General features: G+C 36.1%; 1 protein-coding gene across 10 annotated transcripts in view; it reads left to right on the top strand.

The window, feature by feature from the left end:
- The window catches only part of LOC137233618 (venom dipeptidyl peptidase 4-like), a 411,237-nt gene that overhangs the window by 79,682 nt on the left and 316,599 nt on the right, over positions 1–14,956 (top strand). The window lies entirely within an intron of this gene.

Below are 14,956 nucleotides of genomic sequence, written 5' to 3'. Positions count from 1 at the left end.
TTTCTGATATGGTATTTTTAATTGATAAAAGGATGTGTAGTTTGTCTGTCACGGTGGGGTGATATAAGGTCAACGGACATAAGATCAATCGACTTAATAGCCGTGTTTTTTTTACACGCGTGTACGTTTATGTTTGCGCGTAAAAAAACGCTTATCCAAGCTTAGATAATGCTTAGGAGAACCATCTAGCGGCAGTGGTTAAACAACTAGCTAGAGAACAGGGTGTACCGAAATGCGAAGACACAACCCTCTGATGGCCATAGTGTATAACATATAGCTGAATCAGTTGCGATGAATTGTGGACACACATAGAATACATAAAAATAGTGTAGAGGATGAAACATAGACACATATTTGAGTTACACCTGATTATAATCCGTATTGAAATTTAGTAATACTAATTTTATGCGCAGCAGTTTCAGAGGTGTATTTAAAATTTGATGCTTAGCAGTCCATATAAAGTTTAAGCGTAAACGTCTATAGATGTAAAAGCCACACACAGCTAATAACCATTCCAAATGGTCATAAGACAAGTGTGATAGCTTCTGCATATACGTCAAAATTTCAATTATAACCGATCACCTGATTTTTAATTGACTATCGTGGTTTCATTCCTTATCTTTTTCTATCAGCCGCTGAAGATATCAGGCCATATGGGCAGCCATCTTGAACATCCTGTCAGGCAGTTTACTGTTAAGATACCACACTTGTTTTATCCACAAAGATTTAAAGCTTATGCTTAAAATTAGAAACTTTTTAATAGTTTCACAAATATCAGAGTACGACAGAGTTAAAACCTTTCCATTTCTATTTTCCATACGAGAGACTTCAGACAAATCCCTTTTCACCAAACGTTTAAGTGCTAACTTTTTATTTGCCCTTAACGCCTTTAGGGGTAAGAATGGGTTTTTTCTTCAAATTGTAAAAAATCTGAGGCCGTATCACGTCACACGATCCGTAATCGAATGCCATTCTTAAAATCACAATAGCTTCGAAATAGTGAATCGGATCAATGAAAAATGTGAACCAGGAACAACTCGCACTTACTAGATCCATAATATATTATTATTCTTTTTTTTAATAATTTGATGGCCTCATTTTTATCGCCTGAGTGAAAATAGTTTTCGATCCGTGATCGTAAGTGACGATACGACGGCCCGGGATGAGTTACAACTTTGGTATTGCAGAAAATATTGCTTCCTATATTAAGCTTAACATTTCATACTAACACTTCAATTCGCCACGATTAGGCCTTCCAGTTTTAATCTTTAGCAACATGTTGCAGCAACATTGATGCCTACGGAAAAAATATGAGAAAGTAATGGAAGGAGAAATGGTGGAATATCCAAGTGTTAGTATGAAATGTTAATTATTTTATAAGAACCAATATTCCTTGGGAACCAAAACTGAACCTCAGGTTAACCTTTTAATTGCAAATTAAAAATAAATTAGATGAGCTTCACAATGAGTTTGTTCAGAAAAATTTATCTATGCAATCTCACTTCTCAGCAAAAATAATTACCTTGTGTACAAATTGCTGTTGTACAGTGTCTGTGAAGAATTTCTATTTTGTTATACACTGTAGGTAAATACATAAATATATATGTGTCAGTAAGAAATATGATTTATAATAACTTGCAAAAGTAAATATCATTATTTCACCTTTTGTAAAGTGATTAACGCAAAAATCTGGCATACAAAACTTTGTCATGCCAATTGCAATAAATGAAAACTGGTTCGTTATTTTGGTTCCAAAAAATATGAAGACAACTTAATGCTTAATCAGTTGGCAATAACTCCGGGTATGCTGTGAAACTTTCTGCCTGCTGAGCTCGACTTATGATTTTAAGCTGCCGATTTTTATGAATTTCCTACATGCACACGTACATATGTATTTAGGTTGTGTAGATCAACCCAGCAAACATTCGGAGTTAGAAAAGAGTCAGAAAGGCGTACTAATTCGGAACGTTTACGTTCACTATGAGCTCATTTATGAATACGGAATGCATGTATTTCCCTTCTTGCCATGGTCGCCTGATATGAGCCTTATTTCATATATGTACCTTATGAGCCTGAATAGGAGTCATATATGACAATTGTTGGCCTCATAAACCGTTCATTTTCTATACCTATCAGACACTGAAGACTCTATTAAGACGGCTTACAGATATGAATCTTTCAAGCCTAAGGCGCTATAGGTAAATCACATTTGACCATGGAACCGCGAATCATTCCCTACCTACATATGTATTGGAAAACCAGATACTTGGGAGGCAGCCCTTGGAATAAACAGATTAAAAAAGCAGTATAGATGCTTTCTCCATAAGTAGGGCATACCGATGCCCGTTCAGCCAGCAGTAATTACATATGCATGCGCATAGGAGATTGGCTGGCATGCTAGATAATGTCGCGGTGGTCTCAATCAGGAAATGTCCAAAATACTTACAACGATAAGATGCAAAAACTTCCACCGGCAAAAAAGGCAAATTTTCATTTTAAATAAAATGTCTGAAATGAAAATTTTTGAACTTCTTTTCCGAAGCTGCATAGCTTAATAATTTTCATAATTTTCGTTTGCTCATAATTTTATCAAACTAGAGTCATAAATGAATCCTATTAGATCATATTTCTGAGGCTCATATTTTTCATAGATTTCGAACTCATATCGGAATCCTAAGTTATGAACGCTTCGAGAATGTTTGAGGGGAACAGATATGAAGTAAAAAGCAAAAACTCACGCTTATTTACCATAACGTAAGTTTTCGATTTGAGTTACAAAGAAAAGTAACCAACATAACATAGCTCAAAGGCACGCAGCTGATGCGAAGAAACGATAATTAAAGTTTTGTGGTTTGAGTTTGAGTTCGCAATACATAAATCAATGAACGCTGAAAGAGAAAATCAACAAAATATATACAAAAAAAAAAAAAAATCATATCAAAAAGTGATAGCCAAAGCAAATCATAAATCAAAAAGCCGCAAGCATGTTGTTGTTGCGTGGGTTGCTATTGTAAACATACAATAAATTACATATTTACATCATTTTCAATATGTACCTACTTATGCAGTAGGTTGTAAGGTAGACGTGCGTACATACATATGTACAAACTTAATTGAATTCTTCTAGTGAAAGGGTAAACAATTTTGTAAACAGTTTCGAGTATGATTTAGTTTGTTTTTTCTTTTGGGTTTGGCGGAACTAAATTTTTTAAATTTCACTTTTATTTGGAACGGCTAAAGGTGAAATTATTCGATTCAGAAAACTTTCTTGAATTTTTACTCATCACAAATCATGCATAAATAATGCATGATTCACTGATAATTGAGTTGCTTCAGGTGCGAAGATATTTTTTGAATAAGTTAATAAGCACTTTATGGGCTCCTAAGAACTTAGGGCTTTCCACTTTACATTGACATAATTTCTAGGATTTGGCGTATCGCACTAATCTAGTCAATGCAGATTTTTATGGTCTGTAGCTGTTCTAATAATAAAGTCTTGGGCCTTGGTGTTCCTCACATTACTAAGAACCTTATGTGAATGTTGGGTGGTGAAAAAGGGATTAACATTATTATTATTTAAGTATTTCTTCAAGCTTTTCGCTTCATATCACGAATGGTTTAAGACTCACATCACCTAGTTGGGAGAGTCCCTGCTTTGCATGAGTGATGCATTCGCAGAGAATTAGAACCGGTATTTCATCCTCCAGCTCACAAAAACGACAGATTTGTGCATAGAGTATATGTAACTTTTTTTGCTATATGATGGACTAGAGTGTCCCGTATAGTACCCAGTTAGAGTTCGTAGGTTCTCCCTGCTTACATTAATGAATTTGGTTGATACTCTCGTTGTTTGGTGTATAAGCAATTTGGAATGTCTTTGCCCTGTGCATTCAATTCTGCTTTCTTTCCTAGTTACTCATGATTTCACTAGTGTGTGCCATTGTGAGTTCACAGAAGCGCTCTGCATCATAGAATGCTGCTTGGCTATGTAATATGCTTGTTCATTACCTTGATGGCCCTGATGCCCGGGAGCGTATCCAAATAAAACCTTGTTTTTGACTCCCAGATTATTTTGGATGTATTCATCCATTACCTTATAGTTGTGTACAAGTACAAAGCACCCAAGGCTTTCGGCTGTCTGACATAATGGGAATACACCTCGAGGATAAGCCCCTCTTTAGAAATTCTCTATCGCAAACTTCTGCTGCGTGGATTTCTGTCTGAAAAATAGTGGGGTAGCATCCCGTTTGTATCAATTTCTTGAAGTTCGGCCCAAAGATACCAGTTCCCGTTTTTGCGTCAACAAATTTGTTTATCCATACGTGTACCAGACCTCTGAGTCAGGGATACTCTGTTTCCCAAAGAGTTCTGTTCGTAGGTGGCCATTGTATCACGTAGTTTCAAAACGGAATTTTCTATGAATTTCTATATTACATTCATGCCCTGTCATGTTTTCGCTCTTTACTTAGATATATTTGGAAATCTTAATGCAGCAAGTGTTGTTTCTTTATTAGAATAGTGGAGTAAGGTACTCTCACTAAATCACTAAATGCATCAGAGGAGCTTAGAATATACACGCGGCAGGTATGCATGTCGTAAGATGTGACTCAAATACTCAAATTATTCAAGGGGTTGTGAAGCGCAACTTTTTCAAGATATTGGCAGCCAATTTTTAGCTTCTCCAACCCAATTGTCAACCTACTACCCACTGTTTCTAGCGACACGAAGTTCCATGGAACTAGGGGAGGGGGGGAGGGCCTAGAAGATTCCATGTGGTCATATTAAATCATTTCCGAGATGATCGCGCTTGTACCTTAATGGTGCTTGTTATTGGAACATATCGGATTTATGTATATCCGGAAAAGGACCATCAACATCGAAAACACTCCCCCAAAACTTTGGCGGGTGTCTTTATCGCTACAACAACAACATGTTGACGTTCTCATCCCAAGGGTTATGCCAATACATACTAAGCTTCACCTGCTAAATATGTGTATGATATATTCGCATTTGTAACAGGATTCTCCTCGCGTAGGTGGGGTTAATAAATGGGTTGCGGAAGCTCTGAAGCTATAAAGCTGTGTATTGCGCCTATCAACCCCTTGAATCCCAATACAAACTAGTCGATGCAGTTTGCGTGGTTTTGTTATTAAACAGAAAAGAGCTTTCCGAAATTTCAGAACAAAAAGGGGAATACTCCCTGTGTAGCAGGAACGCACAAAAGCTTAACTCTTTTGTCAACATCATAAAGTTCTAGGACAATAAGCTAGTTTCTTTTATTTTTTGTCAGTTCATTGCGGCTGATGAGTAGAGCATCACCCAATGTCGGCTGCCTGTTCAAAATCGTCTTATCTAAAAATATTTTTCAAAAATTTCCCATTTCAGGATTTGGCACAAAAACCCCCTATATTAGAATTAGATTGAAGAACGCCTTATCTTAGAATGCTTTTCATTAACTCCCTCTTATGTCAAAATGCATGGAACTTATACTCAGAAATGGAGTTTTTGAAACAAATTTTGAGATAGTGATTTTTTAATAAAATTCTAACGTACGGAATTCTTCAAACAAGTTCCGAAAGAATAACCAAACCAACATAACTCTTTCTCAATTCATGAAATGTTTAGTAGAAAATGAATTATTTCCCCCTAAATCTGTTGGAATTTACAAATTTATTTTCAACAGTAATATACTACTAAAAGTATTTTTCTACTACTTTCGCTGAAGGGGATAGAATTATTCCCCGTGTTCTTTAATTTGTAATAACAACCTGTCCAGATTTTTGAATTTCGGAGTGTCAAAGCTCTGTCATCATTGGAGAACAAACCTCTAGTAATTGAATCATTGTGATCCTCAACTCAGCAGTTGATATAATGTTGTTTTATTCACTTCCTCAATCAAAAATTCTCATTGCGTTTTTTAAATTTTTTGTAATAAAACTTTAAAATGATTAAATAAGTTCCTATCCATTGAAGGCAATTTTACCGTCGCGGCGTCAATTTCATTTGGCTTATTCATTTAATGCATGCAGCAATAAATATTTAATTATAACTGAATCTCAAAATATAAATTACCTGCTAAGTATAAGTAAAGCAACAACAAAAATAAAAAACAACAACAATGTGTAACAAATTAAATTTCCTGCTGACAAAATTTTGCATGCAGTTGAGTGCTGTTCATTGGTATTGTGATGAGAGAAATTTGAAGGAAGCACTAAATAGGAATGAAAGTGAGATAAACACCAGAAAAGAGAGGAAGTGGAAGCAAAACAAATTAACAAGAGAATGGAAATACAGCATTATTACTGCTAGTTAGCGTCTCTTCATTTAAAAACCAAATATTATATTTTTTTGACAAATATTTTTTTCCCATTAACTTTCATGTTGAACAAACAACGTTCCAGTAAACATTTTTGTGTGTTCACTTTAACGATATAAGCGCTCAAAGCAAATATAAAAATTAATTATTCAAAGTAATAATGTTGAGGGTCTTTAAACGAGAACGAAAAATAAACAGCCAAAAATGAAGAAGATTATTAGAAATGTATATTTACCTATTTAATTTTCACATCCCAGCAAATATTTAAAGTAAAAAAGCGTCAGAAAAGAGTCTTAATTAGAAGCTCTTACGCTCATTATGAGCTCAATTGGTAGTCCGGAATGAATGCATTTCCCTTTTTGCAATGACCCTCTCATTTAAACTTAATTTCATACATATATCATATAAGTCAAAATAAGAGTCCGATATGACTCATAATATACTCATGAGCATAAAAAAAATTTTGAATTAAAAAAAATATGAAATTTAGTTTCGTAGTTGCATTGCTCACAGTTTTTAACAGGAACGGTAACGGTTATGACTATAACAAATAATTTTTGGGTTGTTACTTATTGGGAATATTTTCCTGAATAGCTCGGGATTGCTTTTGAGATTTTTTCGGAACTATTCCTGGATGACTTCAGCATTTTTCCGGAAACATTTCCAGATGGCTTTTCGTATCATACTACCGGACAACGTTATCATCACATTGTGTTGGATTTGCGACTGCTTCTGGATTACTTCGGCGTTGGTTTCGCGATCAGTTCGGGACTATTGTATTACCGTTTCGGGACTATTTCAATACATTTTTCGGATTACTTTCGGCATTAATTTTGAAATATTTCAGAACCACTTCAAAATCGTTTCGGGATTTTCCCAGGACCACTTAAGGATTGTTTTGGGACTATTTCGAAATTTGTTCAAAACTATTTTCGGATCATATATGGGTCAATTCGGCATTTATTATAGATCCTTTTCGTGATAGAATTGCTATTGCTTCTGGATCACATCGGAATTGTTTTCGGTATGAGTTCGGGACTGCGTCAGAACCGTTTCCAAAAATTTTTTAGGACTATTTCGGTATACATTTAAGACTTACTCCGTACTACTCCAGTATACTTTCGGGATAAATTCGGGACTATTTCAGGTTTGTTTCGGTATCACTTCCAGACCGTTCCGGGGCTATCCCATGACCATTTCGAGATTTATTTTGGGATTATTTCGGAATCAATTCAGTACTGTTTTCGAACAATGCCGGGGGAAATTGGAGACTATTTCAGGAACATTTTGGGATTGATGCGCAATTAATTGTAAATCTCTTCGTTATTGTTTTTTTTTTTTCAGTCAGTCTTTAGAGCTCAAATATTAATAAATGGAGTCTCAAAAGTGTAGCCTGCACTTGTAATCCTTTCAATACGCTGGAAAATCTGAATGAAGCGAAATAGCACATTAAGTTTCACGCCCTTGTGGTACCGTCTGGGAAACCAGCCAACATAAGAGAATCTTGTCCTCCAATATCTCACCTATCGCCAGTAGCCAAGAAGCTATTCTGCTCCTCTATTTCAGTGCAAACTTGCGTCCATCAGCATGGCTTTCGAAACCTAAATAGCACTACCACTGTGCTAAACTCCATCAAGACGCAGATAAATTGCTGATTGAATCAATCAATCAACCACGGCACGCTTCTGCGAGACTTAAAAGGGTCCTCCAAGTCTCAAAAGGTGTGCCGCAAATTATCTGACTGGACGACATACATCTGTACAATTCAGGAACGTAATATCTCAACCCAGAAGAATTAAACAAGGGGCACCACAGGGTGATACTGGGTGTGACGTTCGATTCGGATCTACATTTTGGCGAAAATGCAACCGCAATTGTAACTAAAAACCAGAGTCGTAATAATTAAAGTTGGGGTAAAGACAAAAAAAATAATTGGCCGGTCGCTTGCACGCTACGCGTCCCGGATATTATCGCCAAGCCTAAATGTTACTCACTGGAATAAAATACAGGCCTGCCAAAACACTGCTCTCAGAATCGCCAAAGACTGTCCCCGTATGCCCCCAGAACACCAGCTACACAGTGAGGCGAGAGTACAACCCATTAGATAGAGAAATGAAAAGCTGCACAAACAGTTTCTGTTGAATACCCAGAAACTGGCGCACACTAACAGACATCTGATTGCAGGGGCCCCACTTACCAGGGGCTTAAGAAGTTATCTTCGCAAGCATTATGAGAAAATATGGCACTTGAGAACACAGCCGTATGTAGAAGAAAAATACGAACAGGTCTTCAGTGACATCCACAAAAAGGCGTCGGTTCTCTAAGCCAGGAATTGCCCGGCGAAACCGGTTCTTAAAGATAAATACCCTGAATTCACCGAAGAGGATAGCATTTTCCCTAGGAAGACGTGCGTAAATCAAGCTCAATTTCGATCTGGATACAGTAACCGGTTAAAATCTAAATGCCGAATTTCCTCACCTTTCGTTCCCTAGTCATCTCCAGTTTTGACTTCTATATAAAAAATCTCTATAAAAAATTGTTTACTCTTCGAGGCTCGCATTTCGTACTCAAAACTATGAGTGCTCCAAAAATGTTTGCAATGAAAATTGTGTACATATGTATGTATGCACGCGTGAAAAATTTAAAAACTTTTATATTTCAAACTTTAAAAAAAAAAATTACTTTTAATACAACACCAAATTTGTTCCCAAGTGCCATCGAAATAACAAAAACAAATAACAATATGATTTTTGCATACTGAATAACCACCAAAAAAAGTAAGTTTCACTAATAAAATGAAAACTTTAAAAGTCAAAACAATGGAAAAACAACAAAAAATTTTTAACTCAACAGCAGCAAAGTTTTGCGTATGCTGAAGTGTTGAATCATTTGAAGAATATTACGTGATTGTCATAATAATTAGTTAGTTGGTTAGATGACACTTGATAAATCTCTATTCTGGCATACTAAGTAAAGAGCTATAAACCATTCACTCCTCCAAGCGACAATCAAAGTAATTATGTTCATTATAAAGCAATTGAAAGTGATGATGGTAATAACAGCGAGCCAACAAATGAAAAGAGATAGATTTAGTCTTAAATTTTTAAGATTATTAATCAAGAGTCTGAATAGTTTTTACTTAATTTAACTGACAATGTTTGTGAGTAAATATTTTCATTATATCCATGATAGCCCAACATAGACCAGAGATCATCAGCTTTTAAAAAACTATACTCTCTTTAGTTCAGTAATCGCTAAACAAGCGTCGTAACAACATCGGTGAAGGTTTATGTTTTTTTTGGCGTATTCGAAAAGACACAAACAAACCTTTGTCTGCAATTTAAAGTGTTGTATTTGTATTTAGCAATATATAGTGTTGGAGTAGACGGAGGCGTAGCTACCTTCCGTCCGTATTAATGTTATAACTTAAAAAAATTGTTTGACTGCTCGAATTATCTACTCCATCAGTTAGTTAAGCAAATGTGGAATATTGTCTCATCTTTGAACACGTTTGGTCTCCAAACTGCTCAAAGTATATAAAAGCTTTACGAACTTATGTACTTCGTATGAACATATGTAAATGTTCAAAAATTCACATTCCGAATAAGTACGGCCTTATGTTAAGAGATAATTGAGCTTTAGCTCATTGAAAGTAAAATAATTTTTCTTTATCACATTCAAGTTGTTCAAAAGCCTTCACATTTACGCCTTACTCACGTCAATTGGCTGTGTCATATCTTTCATACACTGACTGAAATATGTTTAACTGCGTTGTTTTTATGTAAGTTTGTACACACAGAGCTATGTGAGTTGTAAGATTTTCATTACTCAAAACCAATTTCATATACAAGCTTTACTGATCAAGAAACGATGCCTCGTCAATTTCTTTGTAATACCTGGCCAGGCTATGCTATGTATTTTTTGTAGAGACTGTCAATATCAAGGATAGATGCAGAGATGCATAGGTGCGGTATGGTAAAAAACACTTGTCTGAGCGATGCTTGGAAATACAAATGTAGTTATTTTAGATTTTTCGTAAAAGCCCTGCCATTTTGTTAAAGATAAGCTTTTGTATGAAAAAGCGTAGCTTTGAGGTCGGCTTCTGCGTTAATATTCTGATTTTGTATGAAAGCTTAGTTGTTTTGTGTAATCTGAAGTTTTGTGTTAAAGCTCAGCTTATACACAGAAGCTTTGCTTTTATATGAAAGCTCAGCTCTTATGTTGGCGCTGTGCATTTTCATGAAACGCGGTTATCTTATGTAAGCTTAACTTTTATGCAAGCTCAGCTTTTTTGTTAAAGTTCGTCTTTCGCATAAAATCTTGATTGTTTTGTGTAACCAGAAGTTTTATGTGACAGCTCATCTCTTATATTTAACCTCAGCTTGTATATAGAAGCTTTGCTTTAATGTGAAAGATAAAATGTTATATAAAAGCTCTATTAATTTACGAAAGCTTGATTTTGCATGAAATCGAAGCCTTTGAGCTGAATAAGGCTTAGTTTCGCCTGAGGCATACACTTTTTATTAAAAAAAAAACTCCTAAATATAAACTTGGGTTTTATATCAGCTCAGCATTTGTGTTAAATACCAGCCTTTGTATAAAAGATTAATTGTTTTATGAATTAGCAGGTTTAATTTGAAAGCTTAGATCTTTAATGCTAAAGCTTTGCTTATATATATAGAAGCTTTGATTTATGCGAAAGCTCAGCTCTTATGACAAAACTCTGATTTTATGCGAAAGCTCAGTCACTATGTGAAAGCTCAACTTTTGAACTTAACCTAAAGCTTACATACGTCTGGATCTATACACTTTTTACAAAATAACTCTACTCGCTCTATCTTAACCGAAATATCTTTAACTTTCTACTCGCCATACTTTAAAAGAAAAAACCAAAAAAGAAAGTATTTAACTCTCTACGGACTACGCCGCTGAGGGCATAGCAACAATAATAACTAAATAAAAAATATGAAAGTCCCTGAAAAGGTTGTGAAATGTGAAAACTAAGCAAACAGGACAAGCACCTCAACCGCCATGTAACAGATGATTGTCATGAATTTTTAATTGCCATTGGAGTAAAGGCGCGTAATTTCAGAGCAGTTCCATGTGGCAAAGAAGGGATTGCGTTGGCATAACATAAAAAGTAGGATAAGCACTAAAAATAGCAAAGCGTATAAGAAATAAAAGTTGAATGGTAGAAAACCATATAAAATGAAAAAAAAAAAAAAAAAACAAATTAAAACAAGATAAAAATTTGGTAAAAAAACTTATGCAAAATAACGGCGGTGCAACTTAAAATTGATAAGGCGTCAAAGGCACGTAGAAAATGAAAAGGCGAAGAACCGCGTTTGAAAATGACTACCCAAAAATTAAGAGGTACTAAAGAATTTAACATTTGCTGCACTCAACGGTTTGTTTTTAATTAAATACAGAATAAATGTTGTGTAAATTTACGAAAAAAGGGATAAAGGAAACATGTTTGTTGATAAGGTAGAAAAACGCCTAAAGGTAAGCAAGAAAACGGAAATAAGAAAAATTATTGAGTGGGATGAAATTTTTCGATTTTGGGTTAGTTACAAAATTTAGTTTGGGTTAAATGAGAAAAGAAATGAGCAACTTTTTTAAGAATATAAAAATAAAAAATAAATAAAAAATAAAAAAAATTGGCGCAATATATCTCCGAGGAGATTAATGCCGAGCTTCTCTTCCAATTTACATCCTGCTCCTTTTTAATTTCCCTATAAAAGAGCGGCCGCCAACCACACTGATGATCCTGCGTTCACGCCCCTGAAAAAGCATTATAAGAATTTTAGAAAACAGTTTTTTGAATTAGAAGAAAGTTTTCTTAGCAGGGTCGCCCCTTTGCAGTGATTGTGCTGGCACTCGGAGTGTGGTTCTCCCATGAAAAGCTTCTCAGTGAAAACTCATCTGCCTTGCAGATGCCGTTCGAAAATAAATAAATAAAATAAAAATAAAATACTATAGAGAAAAAGCTCGGCCTGAAATCTCTACAGAAGTTATCGCGGAATAAATTTTTAAATTGGCGGAAGAGCCCTACATGCCGTCTTCGAACTTCAACTGCAAGGCAGATGATTTTCAGTGAGAAGATTTTCAGGAAAAAATACCCTCGGAGTTTTTGCCAAACCACTGTGGAGGGCGACCCCTCTTTGAAAATTATTTTCTAATTGAAAAATCCTCGATGCACTGCAATCCTTATATAGATTTATAGCGCTTGCCCTTCCAGCCTAGTACTGTATGAGGAGATTTTTCATATATTTAAGTAGCTCCTCAGGCTGTTTGCTCCATATCACGAAGATGTTAGGAGTAGCGCCAGCTAGATCGGAGAGCCTCTGCCTTGCCACAGTGACGCGTTCGCAAAAAATGTGAACCGGCCTTTCATCCACCAGCTCAAAAAAGTGATAGATTTTGTGTATGGATAGACTTAACTTACTTGAGCGATATAGCAGACTACGGTGTCCCGTATAGTACTCAGTGAGAGTTCGTAGGTCGTCTCTGTTTAGATGAAAACTCGTTCATGATACTCTCGCTGCTGTTTGAACTGGCCGGTCTGTGAGTACCTCACATAGGTTGAATGAGTCCGTAGTTGGCAGTCCGTGGCTGGGAATATAAACAATTTGGCATGTCTTTGCCCTGTGCAATCAATTCATTGTTGTCTGAACTGTTTTGTTTCCCAGTAACTTATGTTTCCCTAGTATGTGGCTTTCTGAGTCCACAGAAGGGCTTTGAATCTGAGAATGCTGCTATCGCACCCTGCTTAGTCTGCCCGTTTATTACCTCTATGTCCCCAATGCCCCGGGAACCCATCCTAACAAAACCTTGTTTATGGAATCCAGATCAATTAGATCTGCAATACATTCATCAACTAGCTTAGAAGTAATTGTGTAAGACTGCAATGCACGTAAATTTGCTTGGCTTTCTACCATAATGAGGGTACTCCTCGAGGATAAGCTTCTTCGTAGAAATTCTCTACCGCCAACTTCTATTGCATAGATTTCTGCCTGCAAAACAGTGGGATAGCATCCCATTGGTATTGATTTCTTGAAGTTCAGTCGATAGATGGCGATGGCAGCTCGCGTTTTTCAGTAATAAAATTTTGATCGAGCCGAGAACCATTCTGATTCAAGGTCAAGATCCCTGTTTACCAAAGAGTTCTGTTCACAATGACCACTTCAAAATTCGGTGGGATTTTGAACTTAGGGGCCATTTTATTACGTAGTTACAATACAGAATTTCCTATGAATTTTGATTTCTGCTCTTTAGCTCAAAGATATTTTGAAGTCCCAGTGCAGCAAGTGTTATCCTTTTATCTATATGAACAGGGAAGGGAAGTATTCCCCCTAAGGCACTAAGTGCATCAAAATTGGACGTACTCATCGCACCAGGCATGCCAATAAAATAAGTTTATGTAGTGTGCTTAGTTTTGTTATTGCTGATCTTTGCGTGGTCTTCGGCCATCAAACTAAGGAAGCATAGGCATAGTATACCATTTTGGGAGATAGCTCCCATGTTCTGCCATAGAGTCAAGTGCAGGCGAAGAAAGCGCCCATTGCTTTGTTTATGGCAGCACTTATATGAGCAAAAAAAAGTGAAATACGGCAGCACTTTTTCAACGAATTTAATTTATTGCATACCTTTAGGAGCCGAGTAAAAAATGCATTTGCGGCAACAATTCAACAATCCAAGTTTAATAAATTAAAAAGTATTTAGCAACTTTGTCTTATACGCACTTGATCCTATCACCAAGCCACCTTAAGATGAGTACTTATACATCCGAATACAAGACAATTCCATCAGTAGCAAAGTGGCCTGCGTAATAAATTGTTTAACGCCGTCACGTATGTTTCGAATAACAAATGAACAAACTAACAATAACTCAGCAAGTACTAAATTCAAATTGAGAATTCAGTTCCATTCATTGGTTTGACCAATCAGCCATATCTCTTTTGAGCCAAAGTGGCGCCCATCATTGCAGCAGTGGCATTATTTTTGCGCCAGAAAATGCATGCATTACATTTGCCACACGTCTCTTTTTCCACTTTGTTCACGCTTCTTCATATCGAATTTTTTCAGCATTTCTTCAATTCATTTAATTTTCTGCTTCAGAACCTATTTTAGCCAAAAGCGTTTTTTTGATACGAAATTGAGTTTCTTATGCCTACAATGGTGCATATTCTTGCATATGTATATGTGAAGTATGTGCTTGAGGAGCCCTCCAAACAAAAATAACAACAATAAGTTACTTGTCATTGTAGCTGCCCCCTTGGAGATGCTGCCTCACTGTTACAATGACCTCTCAACTTACACAACTTGTGCTTTATTTTTGTTTTTGTTTTTTTTTCCTTTTTTGCTCATCAACTCCATTTGTAGCATATGATTTGTGTTGCCTCTTAACACGCCGCATAAAACTTTTACACTTTGGCGGCGTAAAAGTTTCACAAGACACATGCACACACACACACACACACGCTGGCACTCATGCTAAAATGTATGCATGTGTGTGTGTGTGTGTGTTTATTCACAAGCAGTCAGCATACACATTTTATTTTGCATCTCTGACACTTCTTGACGGCTTTCGTTGTGTTGTATGCCCCAAAGCTTTTTAGTATTGTACGCCCCGATGCC

The sequence above is a fragment of the Eurosta solidaginis genome, chromosome 5 (assembly GCF_040869045.1).
Source record: "Eurosta solidaginis isolate ZX-2024a chromosome 5, ASM4086904v1, whole genome shotgun sequence".
Lineage (NCBI taxonomy): Eukaryota > Metazoa > Arthropoda > Insecta > Diptera > Tephritidae > Eurosta > Eurosta solidaginis.
The sequence above is the reverse complement of the archived record's forward strand: the minus strand, read 5'-3'. Positions and strand labels throughout refer to the sequence as shown.